Source organism: Epinephelus lanceolatus, chromosome 5 (assembly GCF_041903045.1).
Source record: "Epinephelus lanceolatus isolate andai-2023 chromosome 5, ASM4190304v1, whole genome shotgun sequence".
NCBI lineage: Eukaryota > Metazoa > Chordata > Actinopteri > Perciformes > Serranidae > Epinephelus > Epinephelus lanceolatus.
The window spans coordinates 40,644,658-40,653,697 of record NC_135738.1 but is presented as its reverse complement, the minus strand read 5'-3'; positions in this window follow the sequence as shown (position 1 = coordinate 40,653,697).

Here is a 9,040-nt window from a genome sequence, read left to right as displayed (position 1 = left end):
ACCACGTCATCACCAGTTGTTCAGAGGATGACCATTTCTAGGCATATTTTAGGGTGACTTGGGGGCAGTTTGACAACCTGCCGTCTATTGTCGGGCTGTATAGCTGTGGGTATCCAGCAACTACCACCAGTTTCTGCAACATTGTTTACCAACTTTAAACTTGTTGTCATGAACACCACAGAAGGCCCGCCTCTCAAATCATCTGATAATGGGTCAATGAGAAAAAAAGCAGAGATGCTGTGGGGTGCTTTTCTGCTCAGAGTTAAAGGTTTTTCACCTCGAGAAGTTTAGAGCGCTCTGTCAAATGGCAGCCGCCTAGAGCACAGAAATGCGTGGCAATGCAAAAACAGCAGGCAAAAAGCTTAATCCTCAATAAAAACAATTACAAAAAGCCGTTTCTAAGCTGCTAAAATGCTTACTGTGTGATTTGGGACTTACTCTTCTATCTACCTGTACTCTTTTCTACTTTTCTATCCATCTAACTTTAACCATTTGACTCGCACTTGGAAGCCCCCAGACGACACTAGCACTCGCACTCATAGTCTCAAGTATGTGCATCAAGGGATTGTAACATCTTGTCTTAAACTTAACTAAACTTGAGTGAGATTGTTGGAGATATTGCCCATAGAGATGTCTGCATTATCTCCAGTATAGGCCGATAGGAACTAGATCTTTCTACCAGACTGCACCCTGCCAACCATATCACCGCACAAAAGGAAGCATGCATTTACTTTGGCAGGCTTGTGACAGCACAAGATGTATAAACTGAATAGCATCCTTCTTGGCTGAGCTGTATTGATAGCTAGCTCAGTGGTGCTAGGTAAGCAAGCAGTGGATGCACGCTTCCTCATGCATGGTGGCACAGTTGATGGGTATAGTTGGGTAGAAAGAAAATAGTTTGCACATGAAACTGCTCACAACAAGGTCTGGGGATTATGTTGAGTAACCAGGTCATGATTTCTGGAAAAAGATATTGCTGTTGAGTTTTTCTAATTTTATTTTATTCTTTTTTGGCACTTGTCAGCACCAAAAGTCAAGTTCCATCTAGTTCCATTAAATTTGATTGAAGGCGGCTCTCTCTTTTGCCGATATCTCCAACGGTGCAACTCACATCAAAACAATTTAGATTTATAATAGCACTACAGGTAAGGGGGGATAATTTGCATTTTTGATTCATTTTGGGGTGATCTGTCCCTTTAATATTTTGTAAAATAATGTCATTGTCTTGTAGTATTTAGGAATATGTGATGCATAACTACATTTTACAAATACCTGTCCAACACTGGTGACTTTTACCATCAAAGTTCAGCTCTCATGCAGCACTAGGCCCTCAGTTGGACTGTTTGAGAGCTTATCCAAAGCAATGCCAGCTCAGCCTTATGTCTCCAAACTGAATGATATCCAACAGGACCCTGGATAATATACAGTGCCAGCTTCAGCTCACTGTCTATCTCTGTCTTTCTCTTGTTTTCATTCACTTTTTCTCTGTCCCACTTTCACTGCTTGCTGCCTTTCTTTCTAATTGTAATTCCATCCATGTTGCCCCTTGCTAACCTCTTCTGTATGCTCTTAGTACATTCATTCTCACTTCACACACACACAAAGATATGAGAAAAGAGGGAGAGGAAAACAGCACAGTCCAACATTTAAAATCCTTCATTAGCATCTTCTGAATTACTTATATTTACACAGTGCCGAAATATTCCGGAGGAATAACAAGTTTTAAGGACATTTAAGGACACCAAAGTCCACCACACACACACACACACACACACACACACACACACAAGCAGACAAGCAGTAATCCAGTGTCAGTTTGACCCAAAGCTTGGCTGAAACCAAGCCAAAGTCAGAGTGCCAGCGTAATCCAGTCATTAAACATTAATGAAAGCTATTAATGAGGGAGATCTAGATGGAAAAACACCTAATGACAAAGACTGCAGGAAAACAGGCTGTGCACAACCTGTCCATATTAACTACTGTCCTGAACTGTCTGCTGAGTAAAACCACACTTATAGAGCTGCATACGCATGACTTGAGTATTGTTACACTTGTGAGTGTGTCTGCAAAGATTTCAGCCCAGGTGCCAGAGGAAAATGCTGGCAGTGTATGTTTCTGAAAACCATGAAAAAATTACATTCCTATGTTTAATATGTATCATATCAGTGTTTCTAAAGTGACATACTATATGAGCTAACTTTATCATTGGGAGGTGGAGGGGATGGTGGATGGTGTAACACCTAGGCGAGATGCTTGCCAAGCTGCAGACCACTGTTCAAGACCAACAGACAATAAAACTGGTCATTTTTAGTGAGTCATTGCTGTTTATCCTGCAACTTTTTAGTGACCCATTGCTTCTTTTCCAGTGGCTTTTCAGGCTACAACATGGATGTTTTTCAGGGACCCATTGCTGATGGCTTTTTGTCCCCCAGATGTGAGTGTTTCAGTGACCTGTTGCTGTTTTCAAGTGGGGATGGTGCCTCCTTAAGTGTTTGTTTTTTTACCAAGACATTGCTGTTGTTCTCGCAGGATTGTTGGGATTGCCCATTGTTCTGAAGGCCGAAAATTCCGAAGCACTATTTGTCCGAAAAATGTGCCGTTGGACTGAAAGCTCATTTCTCTAACAGCCTCTTATCCCAAAAACATATGCCCATTGCTCTCAAGACCTGTTTCTCTGATAATACACACACCGCAGTTGGACAACCCAATTGCCAGAAAAATTGTACCTTTCTGTAAACTACATTTCTGTCACATTTGTCAGCAATGCTGTGGTTAAGTATGATTAGATTTTGGCAAAAAAAAACAAAAAAACACTTTGTTATGGTTGGGAAAAAATCATGTTGCAGCTTAAAAAGTCCATATTTGGTGGCATAAAAGTTGCTGGAAAAGCAGGGACCAGTCAGTGAAAAACATGCGGGTTTGGTGGCTCAAACGTCACTGGAAAATGCCACAAAGGGACAGATAACCAGGAATCGGTGGCTTAAACACCCCTAAAAACATCACAAAGGTTTGAAAAAAAACACCAGAGACTGATGGCTCAATTGTCACTGGGAAACTGAAACTAATCACAAGAAGTGTGTGTCTTCAGAGAAACAGGACATTTTTGGAGTAATGGGGCTTTGGAAACATTAAGTCTCAACAAATCCACTACATAATAATGTGCAAATGTAATATATCTGTGATTTGCAGAAAAGTACAATGCCAACATTTTTTTCCTGGTGATTGGGTTGAAAATGTCCATGGTAGGACAACAGACAAAAAACTGTATTCTTTCTCTGTCCTCAGGTGAATAATTTCGTGGTCAGGCATAAATGCAGCCTGCTGGCTCTGAGTGTTTGCAGTGGTGTTACCAGAGGACAGCTGGCATTATCTACAAGAGTGGTGAAGGTAAGGCACAAAAGTGCAGAAGAAAATTATTAATATGGATCAGTAACATTGATTTACTAAAAGAAAATGTGCATAATTTTACCTGGTATTTAATGCCTGGGGGAAGCTCATTCCGACCTCTCGCCATTTAGCCGTGTTATAGCGTTATTTGTTAAAAGGCACAACATGAAGAGAGAGGCAAATAAGAGACAAGGTGTTCCATTTCATAATTACTTTCTCAAATGTCAGTCGATTAGTGTAAAATCATTAGAATTAAATAGGCGACAGAATAAACAGGTAATTGTCTTTATCGCTCTGTGTCGGCTTGGTGATGTGAAATGGAACCTCAGACTAAGGGTCAGTCGTACTACACTGCTGTGACATGACTCATGTCAACCCTCTGACTGAGCTGCATCACAGTCTGCTCTCTGCCCTCTGCAGCGTTAACACAGCTTGCCATGCATGTTTCACCTTGTACATATACACATACTGTACCTACAGCACACTTCATCCAACTGGGACCTGCACTGGAAAATTAACCCTTTACATCTTCAACACTCTTTGGGCACATTTAAATAGCTTGTAAATTAACTGTATTTTCAATAACTTTTCAGACATTAATGGATACTGTTGATCACAATGGAGCCAATTGAATCGCTCCATCAGTGTCCCCCTGGCAGAACACAAGCAGTTGAAGTAAATTAAAAGGTGGCAATTAGCCAGCATCTGTGCAGTGGTGCCACATGTTGCTGAAATACATAACTCACTAACCATTTCCTTTTCTCAAGGGGCTTTACAATCTGTATAGCATATGACATGCCCTATCCTTGGACCCTCACTTTGGGCAATCCTAAAGACCAAAACACAGTGGTGGAGCCACTGCACATAAAAAAATATGCCCCTATTATTTTCAATATACAACCCCACACTAGCGGTGGCTATATGTATGTTGGTCCACCTGGACACGCCGCCCCCGGAATTAAATGCATTTTTACCCCACTTGCTCTCTGCTTGTACATACCAGCTCCTATAGCAGCTCGTCCTCAACTCCTCTCCTCGCCATGGATGCATAAAGAGAACTCTGTTGCTGTCTCATGTGACAATGACCAGAGACTCGTTGTTGATGTCGAGAAATATCCTGAGTTAAATGACCCACAATCCAGTCATTCTAAAGAATGACCAAAAAGGCCAAAAAGATATTGCCTGGTTAGTCATAGCTCTGGAGATCGGCTGCCCAGGTGAGAAATCAAGTTTAATAAGGGGCTCTCCGCACATGATTTTAAGCTAATGCATAGGTGGAGGAGGTACAGTTCTTTCAGTAAAAGTAATAATAACTTTGTGTGGTCGTCTTTTAATGAGCGGCAGTGCGACACATCCGGTGTGTTCTAGGGGCGGCATTTGAGTGACGTGTGTCAAGTATTCAGCTTACGTGTTTTCTGCTCAGTGCTAAATTGCTGTATTGTGCTCTGGCGTCCAGCAAAAATAGAAGTCCTGCGTATCTGTTGCGGAGGACTCCGGAGTGCCGGAGCTGAGACGGAGCTGGAACGCAGCACAGCCGCAGCCGGTGGAAACACACACATTGACTAGAATTGAATCCTATCGGCTCCGCTCCCGTGCCAGAGCGGAGAAGCAACCAACACGCATCTGGTGGAAATAGGCCGTAAGTCCACCCAAAAACCCTTTATTGGGGAGAAATGGAAGAAATCTCAGAGAGGGAAACTAAAGAGGGATTTCTCAACCAGGACAGACACACTTGTGATACACAACCTAAGACAAAAATTGAGTAAGACATTGTGTTACTGTAACCAAAGTGCTTTTACTGCCAAAACCCAACCACATGTGGGACCCGAGAATCAAACTCTGGTCTCCTTTGTCAAAGCCATGTTATTTTTTGCCCACCCTCCGTACAACCTGTGTGTGCACATGCATTTTTGCTACAGTTTTAAAGCATTTCTGCATAAACTGTCTCATACTTGCCTGGCCAAGCGCATACTTTTGAACAGGGTGCACTCCCCCAGTGTTTCGTCAAGTTTTTGTAAAAATGCACGTTTATGAAGTAGTGAGCATATCAGAGAAAATAAGACTTGGATATTGCTGGATGAGTTGTATGAGAGTTTGTAAATGGATATTTTGTTGAACGCCGTCGCCTTTTACTTTAATTGATCAAGAATTTTCTCAGTTTTGGATTCTTCGTTCCCCATGGAGACATACAAGAAAAACAAAGTTCTATTCAAGAACTCAAGTTAACAGGGTGAGTATTTGATATACAAATGGTAATTTGGGGGCTGAGATATCATTTTAATACCACTGAACATGATCCAGGATGTGTCCCCCAACTATGTGTCCTTACAAAATGTAATAGGTTCAACAAATAAGCTGTCTGAATAATGTAATTTTTAGCTCTGCACCAAGCAAACCTGATTAAGCACACATAAAATGTGTTGCTTGCGCTTTCACATACAGAAAAGGTTCAGATAAATATCAAGATATTTTGGTGTGCTGCAAGCCTTTTGTTCAGTTTGATTCTTTCATATAGTCTGCGTTTGAACAGCACCCAACTGAATTATACAGCTGTGCTGTGGATTCTGATATTACTCCTGCTCTCCATCTTTCTGCCACTGTCCATCTTTTCTTTCATATCCTTTACTTTATCTCTATACTTCTTTTTTCTTTTTACTTTTGCCTGATTCTTTCTTCTGTTCTCACTTCGTTTTTGTATCTCTCTTTTCTTCACGTTCCCTCCTCCTCTCTCACTGTCTATGCTAAGTATTGGTAATTACATTATCATGCACTACCCTATGAAATATAGTTTCGGTGACACCAAGTGTGTGTACTTCTGTATGTGTGCGTGTGTGTGTGTGTGTGTGTGTGTGTGTGTAGCTGATGATGGAGAGGCTGTCTGCGTTTTTAATAAACACAATACTGCAACGCCCCACACGCTAACTGCCTTAGCATCGAACTTCACACACACACACATAAGTACACACGCATAAACACACACACAGGCATCTGCCAAGACTAGGCTCAAACTTGCAGGGAATTTATGTACAAATAATTACTTTTTAATAGCCAGTAATGTGATTTCCTGCCAAAGAAATATTCAAATGCATCTCAGGCAGTCCAGTATATTATCTGCCTGGAGCTACGGATGCGACTTAGGGGAGACGGCACAGGAAAGACAGATTATTGTTTGTGTGATAATAATTATTTTACCCTTGTCATCTGCAGAGGAAAATGGGAGATAATGCCGTTGTCTCTCTGTCTCCTCCCTTCACTTTCTTTTCTTGTCCTTTTTCTCCAGCTCTTGTGCTTTCACCTTCTCAGTCAAGGCCCTATCAGGGTAACTTGAACTTTTCTCTCAGTGCAAAGGGCAAAACACATACTTTGACCTTCTGAATAGGTGATATGAGTCTCAGAGTCAGTGCAATGTTTGTTTCTGTGCACACTGCGTAATGCATGAAAACATTTGTAGATGCTTCTCAATTGTATCTTAATGCTGGCTGCAATATGGTCAGACATTTGATGATTTATTGTCTTCAGTAGGGATTTATTGGAATCATGATGTGTTTTCTATGTCCAAGTAGACATCAGAAATTGGTATTTGGACATTGCCTGCATTGCTAGATTCTTTTCTTGTTCGTACATACTTGTCTACACTTTGGATTCAGTAAGCGTCTGTGCTGAGCCAGTGTGTGTGGCATTTGTAAAACTAATTTCAATCAGGGTAGACTCATTCTGAGTGAAATAATATTTATTTACAAGTGCACAAAGTATGACAAATGTGAATAGTCTTTGGAGATTAGACCACATCATGATGTCATATATTTTAAGAGGGGTAGTGAAGCCATGGTAGAAAAGGGAACCCCCCTATGGAGACCAAGTAGCAACCTCTTGGGCTAAAAAATGAAGCCAATGTTGAAGTGCCAAAAACTGCAGTTCCTTGAATGGCCACTTGAAGCTGCCTCTAAACCCTGCATGTTAAAAAGTCCAACTTTACAGAAAAATTAAACATGTTTACAGCTGGTACAAAAAAAATGGTCTTGGTCTTTGTGGCTAATTTCACCATTCATGGCAACTGTACGAGGGCTGAATTTTTATACAGCTCATCCATCCAAGTCAAGCATGACTAAGGGCAGGGCTGCTTGAGCGAAGGGCTGTCTAGGTGTAGCCACAGTCTGAGTCAGATCCACCCGTAGCTCAGATCCTCCACAGCTCCAACCTCTCATCCAAATATTGGCACTTCTGGCTCCAAAATAATGAGAAATGAGAAACAGGAGTCCACAAACCAATAACTGATGCCACAGTAGTGACATCCATTGTTTTATACAGTCTGTGTACTAGTCACTGGGTGTGGTAGTGGTGTTTAGATGAAGAGGGTGCTGAGGATCTGGATGTGATGAGGAGTGGGCTTTTGATGAGCTCAACCTAGGAACTGGATATAATGACTGGAGGTGAATGAGGTGCAGACATAGACTGTAAAAATAATGTACATGTTACCATGATTTGTGGACTCGTGCTTTGAAGCTGTTGCCATTTGGTTGTTTTGGAACCAGAAGTGCCCATATTTGGGCAACAGGCTGGAGCTATGGAAGAGCGACGGGTGGATCTCGCTGAGTAGCCAATAACACTATTGGCAGACAAACAGATGAGTTCTATACAAAATTAACCCTCACAGAGTTGTCATGAACAAGGGAATTAACTATTGAGACCAAAATATTTTATTTTAATTTTTTTTTGTATCAGGCTGTAAACATGTTTATTCCTGCTGTTAAGTCGGACATTTTAACATTGGGGTCTATGAGGACTGATCTGTTTTTGGAGCCAGCCTCAAGTAGCCATTTTTTTAACTGCAGTTTTTGGGACTTCTATGTTGGCTGCATTTTCCAGTCTCACAGGTTGAAGCTTGGGTGGAAGACAGCGCTACAATTCTGCCTAAAATGACAGCAGCAGAGAGGTATAGAGATTTAAAGTTTGATAGCAGTAACATGACTGGCAGATAGATATTGTGGCAAAGTTTGATTGGTTTAACTGGATGAGCGAATGCCCATAGGAGTGAGATAGAGAGAGATCTGTGAATAAATGAAGCATAAAGAAGGTCTTCCTGACTGATCTTACACTGAGCTTCATTTGGTGTAATTGTAGTTGACATGTTGCAACGGGGCTATTCCTTTGTTTACCTCTTGCTAGTAACTATATTTGTTTGTGCAGTCGTGAGTGGTTATTGTGTTTGAGACTATGAATGCAATACATTTTGAGTTACTTTGTCAACTTAACTCAATACTGTTGATTTGAATTTGATGCATATTTAATCTTTATTGAGTGTTGATGAAATGTGGATACAAATATTTTCTTCGTCTTTCACAGAAGAGTGGTTTTGGTGAAATGGTGCAGAGTCTGTAGTTGTAGGCATTTGCACCATTCCACACTGTGTTCAGCTAGTGTAGTGGCAAATGTGGGTGAAGGATTTGCTTAAGGGCACAGCTGCTGCTTCAGGAAGGTTGTTGGTTTGCATGTCAGCTCCCTGATAGTTACTACCATGACAACTCTACTTCATAGCATCACTTGGCATTCTTTTCTGCAGTGCACACAGGCTTTGTTCAAGTTCTTGGCTGAGGTGTAGCTGCCTGCCGCTCTCGCCAAGTTTGCCATGGCAACAGTGACATTTCTGTTCCGT